The sequence below is a fragment of the Lissotriton vulgaris genome, chromosome 1_1 (genome assembly GCF_964263255.1).
Source record: "Lissotriton vulgaris chromosome 1_1, aLisVul1.2, whole genome shotgun sequence".
In the NCBI taxonomy this organism is placed as follows: Eukaryota; Metazoa; Chordata; class Amphibia; order Caudata; family Salamandridae; genus Lissotriton; species Lissotriton vulgaris.
In genome coordinates, this window is record NC_141685.1 from 231,285,910 (window position 1) to 231,299,471 (window position 13,562).

The 13,562-nt window shown below is 36.6% G+C and overlaps 4 non-coding genes across 4 annotated transcripts; all 4 read left to right on the forward strand.

Moving 5' to 3' along the window:
- The first annotated feature begins 2,868 nt into the window (after positions 1–2,868).
- TRNAD-GUC (transfer RNA aspartic acid (anticodon GUC)) lies at positions 2,869–2,940 on the forward strand. Its single transcript has one exon. It is a non-coding gene; the product is annotated as a tRNA-Asp (tRNA).
- Positions 2,941–4,968: 2,028 nt separating this feature from the next.
- Positions 4,969–5,040, forward strand: TRNAD-GUC (transfer RNA aspartic acid (anticodon GUC)). Its single transcript has one exon. It is a non-coding gene; the product is annotated as a tRNA-Asp (tRNA).
- Positions 5,041–8,455: 3,415 nt separating this feature from the next.
- TRNAD-GUC (transfer RNA aspartic acid (anticodon GUC)) lies at positions 8,456–8,527 on the forward strand. The gene has a single exon. It is a non-coding gene; the product is annotated as a tRNA-Asp (tRNA).
- Positions 8,528–10,554: 2,027 nt separating this feature from the next.
- Positions 10,555–10,626, forward strand: TRNAD-GUC (transfer RNA aspartic acid (anticodon GUC)). Its single transcript has one exon. It is a non-coding gene; the product is annotated as a tRNA-Asp (tRNA).
- The last annotated feature ends 2,936 nt before the right edge of the window (positions 10,627–13,562 follow it).

Consider the following 13,562-nt stretch of genomic DNA (forward strand, 5'->3'; position numbering starts at 1 on the left):
CAATACTGAGAATTGATCGAGGGCATGCCTTAACCCCAGGGAGATGAGCACTGTTTAACTGAAGCCAATAAGTCCTCGTTAGTATAGTGGTCAGTATCCCCGCCTGTCACGCGGGAGACCGGTGTTCAATTCCCCGACGGGGAGGAGATTCCTTTTATTCACACAATTAAATAAAATGATGTACTTTCTAACATTGTAAAATATATCTGTCATTATCCTTGCCTATTCCGATTGAGAAAAAAGGTTGAATTCACTGATGGCCAAAATGCTTACTGATGTGTTAACTGAAATTCAGAATATGCTCTGAATATTTCAGCATGCACAGGCGTACCATCAAAACCAATTTACGTCTACAATCTGTTGGAAAATGAGATGAAGCAGTGGTGAATCCTAGGCCGCTGTTCCACTCGATTGGCACGATTTACAAGTAGAATGACTGCTTTTGGTTAGTAGTGACCCCTGGTGGCTAATAGTTATAAGCTGCAAATGGTAAAGTGAGCTGATTATATATATATATATATATAAAAATATATATATTGATGAATAGAAAGATAGCTAGATAGACAGATCGATAGATATTTATTTCAATGAAATAATTTCTTCATAAAACTAATTGTTTTTGGCTAGGAATTTCTGTATTGTAATAATTTAGGAAAAAAGATTACTTGTCCTAACCAAAAGCAGCAATTCTGCCTATTACAATACTGAGAATTGATCGAGGGCATGCCTTAACCCCAGGGAGATGAGCACTGTTTAACTGAAGCCAATAAGTCCTCGTTAGTATAGTGGTCAGTATCCCCGCCAGTCACGCGGGAGACCGGGGTTCAATTCCCCGACGGGGAGGAGATTCCTTTTATTCACACAATTAAATAAAATGATGTACTTTCTAACATTGTAAAATATATCTGTCATTATCCTTGCCTATTCCGATTGAGAAAAAAGGTTGAATTCACTGATGGCCAAAATGCTTACTGATGTGTTAACTGAAATTCAGAATATGCTCTGAATATTTCAGCATGCACAGGCGTACCATCAAAACCAATTTACGTCTACAATCTGTTGGAAAATGAGATGAAGCAGTGGTGAATCCTAGGCCGCTGTTCCACTCGATTGGCACGATTTACAAGTAGAATGACTGCTTTTGGTTAGTAGTGACCCCTGGTGGCTAATAGTTATAAGCTGCAAATGGTAAAGTGAGCTGATTATATATATATATATATATATAAATATATATATTGATGAATAGAAAGATAGCTAGATAGACAGATCGATAGATATTTATTTCAATGAAATAATTTCTTCATAAAACTAATTGTTTTTGGCTAGGAATTTCTGTATTGTAATAATTTAGGAAAAAAGATTACTTGTCCTAACTAAAAGCAGCAATTCTGCCTATTACAATACTGAGAATTGATCGAGGGCATGCCTTAACCCCAGGGAGATGAGCACTGTTTAACTGAAGCCAATAAGTCCTCGTTAGTATAGTGGTCAGTATCCCCGCCAGTCACGCGGGAGACCGGGGTTCAATTCCCCGACGGGGAGGAGATTCCTTTTATTCACACAATTAAATAAAATGATGTACTTTCTAACATTGTAAAATATATCTGTCATTATCCTTGCCTATTCCGATTGAGAAAAAAGGTTGAATTCACTGATGGCCAAAATGCTTACTGATGTGTTAACTGAAATTCAGAATATGCTCTGAATATTTCAGCATGCACAGGCGTACCATCAAAACCAATTTACGTCTACAATCTGTTGGAAAATGAGATGAAGCAGTGGTGAATCCTAGGCCGCTGTTCCACTCGATTGGCACGATTTACAAGTAGAATGACTGCTTTTGGTTAGTAGTGACCCCTGGTGGCTAATAGTTATAAGCTGCAAATGGTAAAGTGAGCTGATTATATATATATATATATATATAAATATATATATTGATGAATAGAAAGATAGCTAGATAGACAGATCGATAGATATTTATTTCAATGAAATAATTTCTTCATAAAACTAATTGTTTTTGGCTAGGAATTTCTGTATTGTAATAATTTAGGAAAAAAGATTACTTGTCCTAACCAAAAGCAGCAATTCTGCCTATTACAATACTGAGAATTGATCGAGGGCATGCCTTAACCCCAGGGAGATGAGCACTGTTTAACTGAAGCCAATAAGTCCTCGTTAGTATAGTGGTCAGTATCCCCGCCAGTCACGCGGGAGACCGGGGTTCAATTCCCCGACGGGGAGGAGATTCCTTTTATTCACACAATTAAATAAAATGATGTACTTTCTAACATTGTAAAATATATCTGTCATTATCCTTGCCTATTCCGATTGAGAAAAAAGGTTGAATTCACTGATGGCCAAAATGCTTACTGATGTGTTAACTGAAATTCAGAATATGCTCTGAATATTTCAGCATGCACAGGCGTACCATCAAAACCAATTTACGTCTACAATCTGTTGGAAAATGAGATGAAGCAGTGGTGAATCCTAGGCCGCTGTTCCACTCGATTGGCACGATTTACAAGTAGAATGACTGCTTTTGGTTAGTAGTGACCCCTGGTGGCTAATAGTTATAAGCTGCAAATGGTAAAGTGAGCTGATTATATATATATATATATATATAAATATATGTCTTGATGAATAGAAAGATAGCTAGATAGACAGATCGATAGATATTTATTTCAATGAAATAATTTCTTCATAAAACTAATTGTTTTTGGCTAGGAATTTCTGTATTGTAATAATTTAGGAAAAAAGATTACTTGTCCTAACCAAAAGCAGCAATTCTGCCTATTACAATACTGAGAATTGATCGAGGGCATGCCTTAACCCCAGGGAGATGAGCACTGTTTAACTGAAGCCAATAAGTCCTCGTTAGTATAGTGGTCAGTATCCCCGCCTGTCACGCGGGAGACCGGGGTTCAATTCCCCGACGGGGAGGAGATTCCTTTTATTCACACAATTAAATAAAATGATGTACTTTCTAACATTGTAAAATATATCTGTCATTATCCTTGCCTATTCCGATTGAGAAAAAAGGTTGAATTCACTGATGGCCAAAATGCTTACTGATGTGTTAACTGAAATTCAGAATATGCTCTGAATATTTCAGCATGCACAGGCGTACCATCAAAACCAATTTACGTCTACAATCTGTTGGAAAAATGAGATGAAGCAGTGGTGAATCCTAGGCCGCTGTTCCACTCGATTGGCACGATTTACAAGTAGAATGACTGCTTTTGGTTAGTAGTGACCCCTGGTGGCTAATAGTTATAAGCTGCAAATGGTAAAGTGAGCTGATTATATATATATATATATATATAAATATATATATTGATGAATAGAAAGATAGCTAGATAGACAGATCGATAGATATTTATTTCAATGAAATAATTTCTTCATAAAACTAATTGTTTTTGGCTAGGAATTTCTGTATTGTAATAATTTAGGAAAAAAGATTACTTGTCCTAACTAAAAGCAGCAATTCTGCCTATTACAATACTGAGAATTGATCGAGGGCATGCCTTAACCCCAGGGAGATGAGCACTGTTTAACTGAAGCCAATAAGTCCTCGTTAGTATAGTGGTCAGTATCCCCGCCAGTCACGCGGGAGACCGGGGTTCAATTCCCCGACGGGGAGGAGATTCCTTTTATTCACACAATTAAATAAAATGATGTACTTTCTAACATTGTAAAATATATCTGTCATTATCCTTGCCTATTCCGATTGAGAAAAAAGGTTGAATTCACTGATGGCCAAAATGCTTACTGATGTGTTAACTGAAATTCAGAATATGCTCTGAATATTTCAGCATGCACAGGCGTACCATCAAAACCAATTTACGTCTACAATCTGTTGGAAAATGAGATGAAGCAGTGGTGAATCCTAGGCCGCTGTTCCACTCGATTGGCACGATTTACAAGTAGAATGACTGCTTTTGGTTAGTAGTGACCCCTGGTGGCTAATAGTTATAAGCTGCAAATGGTAAAGTGAGCTGATTATATATATATATATATATATATAAATATATATATTGATGAATAGAAAGATAGCTAGATAGACAGATCGATAGATATTTATTTCAATGAAATAATTTCTTCATAAAACTAATTGTTTTTGGCTAGGAATTTCTGTATTGTAATAATTTAGGAAAAAAGATTACTTGTCCTAACCAAAAGCAGCAATTCTGCCTATTACAATACTGAGAATTGATCGAGGGCATGCCTTAACCCCAGGGAGATGAGCACTGTTTAACTGAAGCCAATAAGTCCTCGTTAGTATAGTGGTCAGTATCCCCGCCAGTCACGCGGGAGACCGGGGTTCAATTCCCCGACGGGGAGGAGATTCCTTTTATTCACACAATTAAATAAAATGATGTACTTTCTAACATTGTAAAATATATCTGTCATTATCCTTGCCTATTCCGATTGAGAAAAAAGGTTGAATTCACTGATGGCCAAAATGCTTACTGATGTGTTAACTGAAATTCAGAATATGCTCTGAATATTTCAGCATGCACAGGCGTACCATCAAAACCAATTTACGTCTACAATCTGTTGGAAAATGAGATGAAGCAGTGGTGAATCCTAGGCCGCTGTTCCACTCGATTGGCACGATTTACAAGTAGAATGACTGCTTTTGGTTAGTAGTGACCCCTGGTGGCTAATAGTTATAAGCTGCAAATGGTAAAGTGAGCTGATTATATATATATATATATATATAAATATATATATTGATGAATAGAAAGATAGCTAGATAGACAGATCGATAGATATTTATTTCAATGAAATAATTTCTTCATAAAACTAATTGTTTTTGGCTAGGAATTTCTGTATTGTAATAATTTAGGAAAAAAGATTACTTGTCCTAACCAAAAGCAGCAATTCTGCCTATTACAATACTGAGAATTGATCGAGGGCATGCCTTAACCCCAGGGAGATGAGCACTGTTTAACTGAAGCCAATAAGTCCTCGTTAGTATAGTGGTCAGTATCCCCGCCTGTCACGCGGGAGACCGGGGTTCAATTCCCCGACGGGGAGGAGATTCCTTTTATTCACACAATTAAATAAAATGATGTACTTTCTAACATTGTAAAATATATCTGTCATTATCCTTGCCTATTCCGATTGAGAAAAAAGGTTGAATTCACTGATGGCCAAAATGCTTACTGATGTGTTAACTGAAATTCAGAATATGCTCTGAATATTTCAGCATGCACAGGCGTACCATCAAAACCAATTTACGTCTACAATCTGTTGGAAAATGAGATGAAGCAGTGGTGAATCCTAGGCCGCTGTTCCACTCGATTGGCACGATTTACAAGTAGAATGACTGCTTTTGGTTAGTAGTGACCCCTGGTGGCTAATAGTTATAAGCTGCAAATGGTAAAGTGAGCTGATTATATATATATATAAATATATATATTGATGAATAGAAAGATAGCTAGATAGACAGATCGATAGATATTTATTTCAATGAAATAATTTCTTCATAAAACTAATTGTTTTTGGCTAGGAATTTCTGTATTGTAATAATTTAGGAAAAAAGATTACTTGTCCTAACCAAAAGCAGCAATTCTGCCTATTACAATACTGAGAATTGATCGAGGGCATGCCTTAACCCCAGGGAGATGAGCACTGTTTAACTGAAGCCAATAAGTCCTCGTTAGTATAGTGGTCAGTATCCCCGCCAGTCACGCGGGAGACCGGGGTTCAATTCCCCGACGGGGAGGAGATTCCTTTTATTCACACAATTAAATAAAATGATGTACTTTCTAACATTGTAAAATATATCTGTCATTATCCTTGCCTATTCCGATTGAGAAAAAAGGTTGAATTCACTGATGGCCAAAATGCTTACTGATGTGTTAACTGAAATTCAGAATATGCTCTGAATATTTCAGCATGCACAGGCGTACCATCAAAACCAATTTACGTCTACAATCTGTTGGAAAATGAGATGAAGCAGTGGTGAATCCTAGGCCGCTGTTCCACTCGATTGGCACGATTTACAAGTAGAATGACTGCTTTTGGTTAGTAGTGACCCCTGGTGGCTAATAGTTATAAGCTGCAAATGGTAAAGTGAGCTGATTATATATATATATATATATAAATATATATATTGATGAATAGAAAGATAGCTAGATAGACAGATCGATAGATATTTATTTCAATGAAATAATTTCTTCATAAAACTAATTGTTTTTGGCTAGGAATTTCTGTATTGTAATAATTTAGGAAAAAAGATTACTTGTCCTAACCAAAAGCAGCAATTCTGCCTATTACAATACTGAGAATTGATCGAGGGCATGCCTTAACCCCAGGGAGATGAGCACTGTTTAACTGAAGCCAATAAGTCCTCGTTAGTATAGTGGTCAGTATCCCCGCCAGTCACGCGGGAGACCGGGGTTCAATTCCCCGACGGGGAGGAGATTCCTTTTATTCACACAATTAAATAAAATGATGTACTTTCTAACATTGTAAAATATATCTGTCATTATCCTTGCCTATTCCGATTGAGAAAAAAGGTTGAATTCACTGATGGCCAAAATGCTTACTGATGTGTTAACTGAAATTCAGAATATGCTCTGAATATTTCAGCATGCACAGGCGTACCATCAAAACCAATTTACGTCTACAATCTGTTGGAAAATGAGATGAAGCAGTGGTGAATCCTAGGCCGCTGTTCCACTCGATTGGCACGATTTACAAGTAGAATGACTGCTTTTGGTTAGTAGTGACCCCTGGTGGCTAATAGTTATAAGCTGCAAATGGTAAAGTGAGCTGATTATATATATATATATATATATAAATATATATATTGATGAATAGAAAGATAGCTAGATAGACAGATCGATAGATATTTATTTCAATGAAATAATTTCTTCATAAAACTAATTGTTTTTGGCTAGGAATTTCTGTATTGTAATAATTTAGGAAAAAAGATTACTTGTCCTAACTAAAAGCAGCAATTCTGCCTATTACAATACTGAGAATTGATCGAGGGCATGCCTTAACCCCAGGGAGATGAGCACTGTTTAACTGAAGCCAATAAGTCCTCGTTAGTATAGTGGTCAGTATCCCCGCCAGTCACGCGGGAGACCGGGGTTCAATTCCCCGACGGGGAGGAGATTCCTTTTATTCACACAATTAAATAAAATGATGTACTTTCTAACATTGTAAAATATATCTGTCATTATCCTTGCCTATTCCGATTGAGAAAAAAGGTTGAATTCACTGATGGCCAAAATGCTTACTGATGTGTTAACTGAAATTCAGAATATGCTCTGAATATTTCAGCATGCACAGGCGTACCATCAAAACCAATTTACGTCTACAATCTGTTGGAAAATGAGATGAAGCAGTGGTGAATCCTAGGCCGCTGTTCCACTCGATTGGCACGATTTACAAGTAGAATGACTGCTTTTGGTTAGTAGTGACCCCTGGTGGCTAATAGTTATAAGCTGCAAATGGTAAAGTGAGCTGATTATATATATATATATATATATAAATATATATATTGATGAATAGAAAGATAGCTAGATAGACAGATCGATAGATATTTATTTCAATGAAATAATTTCTTCATAAAACTAATTGTTTTTGGCTAGGAATTTCTGTATTGTAATAATTTAGGAAAAAAGATTACTTGTCCTAACCAAAAGCAGCAATTCTGCCTATTACAATACTGAGAATTGATCGAGGGCATGCCTTAACCCCAGGGAGATGAGCACTGTTTAACTGAAGCCAATAAGTCCTCGTTAGTATAGTGGTCAGTATCCCCGCCAGTCACGCGGGAGACCGGGGTTCAATTCCCCGACGGGGAGGAGATTCCTTTTATTCACACAATTAAATAAAATGATGTACTTTCTAACATTGTAAAATATATCTGTCATTATCCTTGCCTATTCCGATTGAGAAAAAAGGTTGAATTCACTGATGGCCAAAATGCTTACTGATGTGTTAACTGAAATTCAGAATATGCTCTGAATATTTCAGCATGCACAGGCGTACCATCAAAACCAATTTACGTCTACAATCTGTTGGAAAATGAGATGAAGCAGTGGTGAATCCTAGGCCGCTGTTCCACTCGATTGGCACGATTTACAAGTAGAATGACTGCTTTTGGTTAGTAGTGACCCCTGGTGGCTAATAGTTATAAGCTGCAAATGGTAAAGTGAGCTGATTATATATATATATATATATATATAAATATATGTCTTGATGAATAGAAAGATAGCTAGATAGACAGATCGATAGATATTTATTTCAATGAAATAATTTCTTCATAAAACTAATTGTTTTTGGCTAGGAATTTCTGTATTGTAATAATTTAGGAAAAAAGATTACTTGTCCTAACCAAAAGCAGCAATTCTGCCTATTACAATACTGAGAATTGATCGAGGGCATGCCTTAACCCCAGGGAGATGAGCACTGTTTAACTGAAGCCAATAAGTCCTCGTTAGTATAGTGGTCAGTATCCCCGCCTGTCACGCGGGAGACCGGGGTTCAATTCCCCGACGGGGAGGAGATTCCTTTTATTCACACAATTAAATAAAATGATGTACTTTCTAACATTGTAAAATATATCTGTCATTATCCTTGCCTATTCCGATTGAGAAAAAAGGTTGAATTCACTGATGGCCAAAATGCTTACTGATGTGTTAACTGAAATTCAGAATATGCTCTGAATATTTCAGCATGCACAGGCGTACCATCAAAACCAATTTACGTCTACAATCTGTTGGAAAATGAGATGAAGCAGTGGTGAATCCTAGGCCGCTGTTCCACTCGATTGGCACGATTTACAAGTAGAATGACTGCTTTTGGTTAGTAGTGACCCCTGGTGGCTAATAGTTATAAGCTGCAAATGGTAAAGTGAGCTGATTATATATATATATATATATATAAATATATATATTGATGAATAGAAAGATAGCTAGATAGACAGATCGATAGATATTTATTTCAATGAAATAATTTCTTCATAAAACTAATTGTTTTTGGCTAGGAATTTCTGTATTGTAATAATTTAGGAAAAAAGATTACTTGTCCTAACTAAAAGCAGCAATTCTGCCTATTACAATACTGAGAATTGATCGAGGGCATGCCTTAACCCCAGGGAGATGAGCACTGTTTAACTGAAGCCAATAAGTCCTCGTTAGTATAGTGGTCAGTATCCCCGCCAGTCACGCGGGAGACCGGGGTTCAATTCCCCGACGGGGAGGAGATTCCTTTTATTCACACAATTAAATAAAATGATGTACTTTCTAACATTGTAAAATATATCTGTCATTATCCTTGCCTATTCCGATTGAGAAAAAAGGTTGAATTCACTGATGGCCAAAATGCTTACTGATGTGTTAACTGAAATTCAGAATATGCTCTGAATATTTCAGCATGCACAGGCGTACCATCAAAACCAATTTACGTCTACAATCTGTTGGAAAATGAGATGAAGCAGTGGTGAATCCTAGGCCGCTGTTCCACTCGATTGGCACGATTTACAAGTAGAATGACTGCTTTTGGTTAGTAGTGACCCCTGGTGGCTAATAGTTATAAGCTGCAAATGGTAAAGTGAGCTGATTATATATATATATATATATATATAAATATATATATTGATGAATAGAAAGATAGCTAGATAGACAGATCGATAGATATTTATTTCAATGAAATAATTTCTTCATAAAACTAATTGTTTTTGGCTAGGAATTTCTGTATTGTAATAATTTAGGAAAAAAGATTACTTGTCCTAACCAAAAGCAGCAATTCTGCCTATTACAATACTGAGAATTGATCGAGGGCATGCCTTAACCCCAGGGAGATGAGCACTGTTTAACTGAAGCCAATAAGTCCTCGTTAGTATAGTGGTCAGTATCCCCGCCAGTCACGCGGGAGACCGGGGTTCAATTCCCCGACGGGGAGGAGATTCCTTTTATTCACACAATTAAATAAAATGATGTACTTTCTAACATTGTAAAATATATCTGTCATTATCCTTGCCTATTCCGATTGAGAAAAAAGGTTGAATTCACTGATGGCCAAAATGCTTACTGATGTGTTAACTGAAATTCAGAATATGCTCTGAATATTTCAGCATGCACAGGCGTACCATCAAAACCAATTTACGTCTACAATCTGTTGGAAAATGAGATGAAGCAGTGGTGAATCCTAGGCCGCTGTTCCACTCGATTGGCACGATTTACAAGTAGAATGACTGCTTTTGGTTAGTAGTGACCCCTGGTGGCTAATAGTTATAAGCTGCAAATGGTAAAGTGAGCTGATTATATATATATATATATATATAAATATATATATTGATGAATAGAAAGATAGCTAGATAGACAGATCGATAGATATTTATTTCAATGAAATAATTTCTTCATAAAACTAATTGTTTTTGGCTAGGAATTTCTGTATTGTAATAATTTAGGAAAAAAGATTACTTGTCCTAACCAAAAGCAGCAATTCTGCCTATTACAATACTGAGAATTGATCGAGGGCATGCCTTAACCCCAGGGAGATGAGCACTGTTTAACTGAAGCCAATAAGTCCTCGTTAGTATAGTGGTCAGTATCCCCGCCTGTCACGCGGGAGACCGGGGTTCAATTCCCCGACGGGGAGGAGATTCCTTTTATTCACACAATTAAATAAAATGATGTACTTTCTAACATTGTAAAATATATCTGTCATTATCCTTGCCTATTCCGATTGAGAAAAAAGGTTGAATTCACTGATGGCCAAAATGCTTACTGATGTGTTAACTGAAATTCAGAATATGCTCTGAATATTTCAGCATGCACAGGCGTACCATCAAAACCAATTTACGTCTACAATCTGTTGGAAAATGAGATGAAGCAGTGGTGAATCCTAGGCCGCTGTTCCACTCGATTGGCACGATTTACAAGTAGAATGACTGCTTTTGGTTAGTAGTGACCCCTGGTGGCTAATAGTTATAAGCTGCAAATGGTAAAGTGAGCTGATTATATATATATATAAATATATATATTGATGAATAGAAAGATAGCTAGATAGACAGATCGATAGATATTTATTTCAATGAAATAATTTCTTCATAAAACTAATTGTTTTTGGCTAGGAATTTCTGTATTGTAATAATTTAGGAAAAAAGATTACTTGTCCTAACCAAAAGCAGCAATTCTGCCTATTACAATACTGAGAATTGATCGAGGGCATGCCTTAACCCCAGGGAGATGAGCACTGTTTAACTGAAGCCAATAAGTCCTCGTTAGTATAGTGGTCAGTATCCCCGCCAGTCACGCGGGAGACCGGGGTTCAATTCCCCGACGGGGAGGAGATTCCTTTTATTCACACAATTAAATAAAATGATGTACTTTCTAACATTGTAAAATATATCTGTCATTATCCTTGCCTATTCCGATTGAGAAAAAAGGTTGAATTCACTGATGGCCAAAATGCTTACTGATGTGTTAACTGAAATTCAGAATATGCTCTGAATATTTCAGCATGCACAGGCGTACCATCAAAACCAATTTACGTCTACAATCTGTTGGAAAATGAGATGAAGCAGTGGTGAATCCTAGGCCGCTGTTCCACTCGATTGGCACGATTTACAAGTAGAATGACTGCTTTTGGTTAGTAGTGACCCCTGGTGGCTAATAGTTATAAGCTGCAAATGGTAAAGTGAGCTGATTATATATATATATATATATAAATATATATATTGATGAATAGAAAGATAGCTAGATAGACAGATCGATAGATATTTATTTCAATGAAATAATTTCTTCATAAAACTAATTGTTTTTGGCTAGGAATTTCTGTATTGTAATAATTTAGGAAAAAAGATTACTTGTCCTAACCAAAAGCAGCAATTCTGCCTATTACAATACTGAGAATTGATCGAGGGCATGCCTTAACCCCAGGGAGATGAGCACTGTTTAACTGAAGCCAATAAGTCCTCGTTAGTATAGTGGTCAGTATCCCCGCCAGTCACGCGGGAGACCGGGGTTCAATTCCCCGACGGGGAGGAGATTCCTTTTATTCACACAATTAAATAAAATGATGTACTTTCTAACATTGTAAAATATATCTGTCATTATCCTTGCCTATTCCGATTGAGAAAAAAGGTTGAATTCACTGATGGCCAAAATGCTTACTGATGTGTTAACTGAAATTCAGAATATGCTCTGAATATTTCAGCATGCACAGGCGTACCATCAAAACCAATTTACGTCTACAATCTGTTGGAAAATGAGATGAAGCAGTGGTGAATCCTAGGCCGCTGTTCCACTCGATTGGCACGATTTACAAGTAGAATGACTGCTTTTGGTTAGTAGTGACCCCTGGTGGCTAATAGTTATAAGCTGCAAATGGTAAAGTGAGCTGATTATATATATATATATATATATAAATATATATATTGATGAATAGAAAGATAGCTAGATAGACAGATCGATAGATATTTATTTCAATGAAATAATTTCTTCATAAAACTAATTGTTTTTGGCTAGGAATTTCTGTATTGTAATAATTTAGGAAAAAAGATTACTTGTCCTAACTAAAAGCAGCAATTCTGCCTATTACAATACTGAGAATTGATCGAGGGCATGCCTTAACCCCAGGGAGATGAGCACTGTTTAACTGAAGCCAATAAGTCCTCGTTAGTATAGTGGTCAGTATCCCCGCCAGTCACGCAGGAGACCGGGGTTCAATTCCCCGACGGGGAGGAGATTCCTTTTATTCACACAATTAAATAAAATGATGTACTTTCTAACATTGTAAAATATATCTGTCATTATCCTTGCCTATTCCGATTGAGAAAAAAGGTTGAATTCACTGATGGCCAAAATGCTTACTGATGTGTTAACTGAAATTCAGAATATGCTCTGAATATTTCAGCATGCACAGGCGTACCATCAAAACCAATTTACGTCTACAATCTGTTGGAAAATGAGATGAAGCAGTGGTGAATCCTAGGCCGCTGTTCCACTCGATTGGCACGATTTACAAGTAGAATGACTGCTTTTGGTTAGTAGTGACCCCTGGTGGCTAATAGTTATAAGCTGCAAATGGTAAAGTGAGCTGATTATATATATATATATATATATAAATATATATATTGATGAATAGAAAGATAGCTAGATAGACAGATCGATAGATATTTATTTCAATGAAATAATTTCTTCATAAAACTAATTGTTTTTGGCTAGGAATTTCTGTATTGTAATAATTTAGGAAAAAAGATTACTTGTCCTAACCAAAAGCAGCAATTCTGCCTATTACAATACTGAGAATTGATCGAGGGCATGCCTTAACCCCAGGGAGATGAGCACTGTTTAACTGAAGCCAATAAGTCCTCGTTAGTATAGTGGTCAGTATCCCCGCCAGTCACGCGGGAGACCGGGGTTCAATTCCCCGACGGGGAGGAGATTCCTTTTATTCACACAATTAAATAAAATGATGTACTTTCTAACATTGTAAAATATATCTGTCATTATCCTTGCCTATTCCGATTGAGAAAAAAGGTTGAATTCACTGATGGCCAAAATGCTTACTGATGTGTTAACTGAAATTCA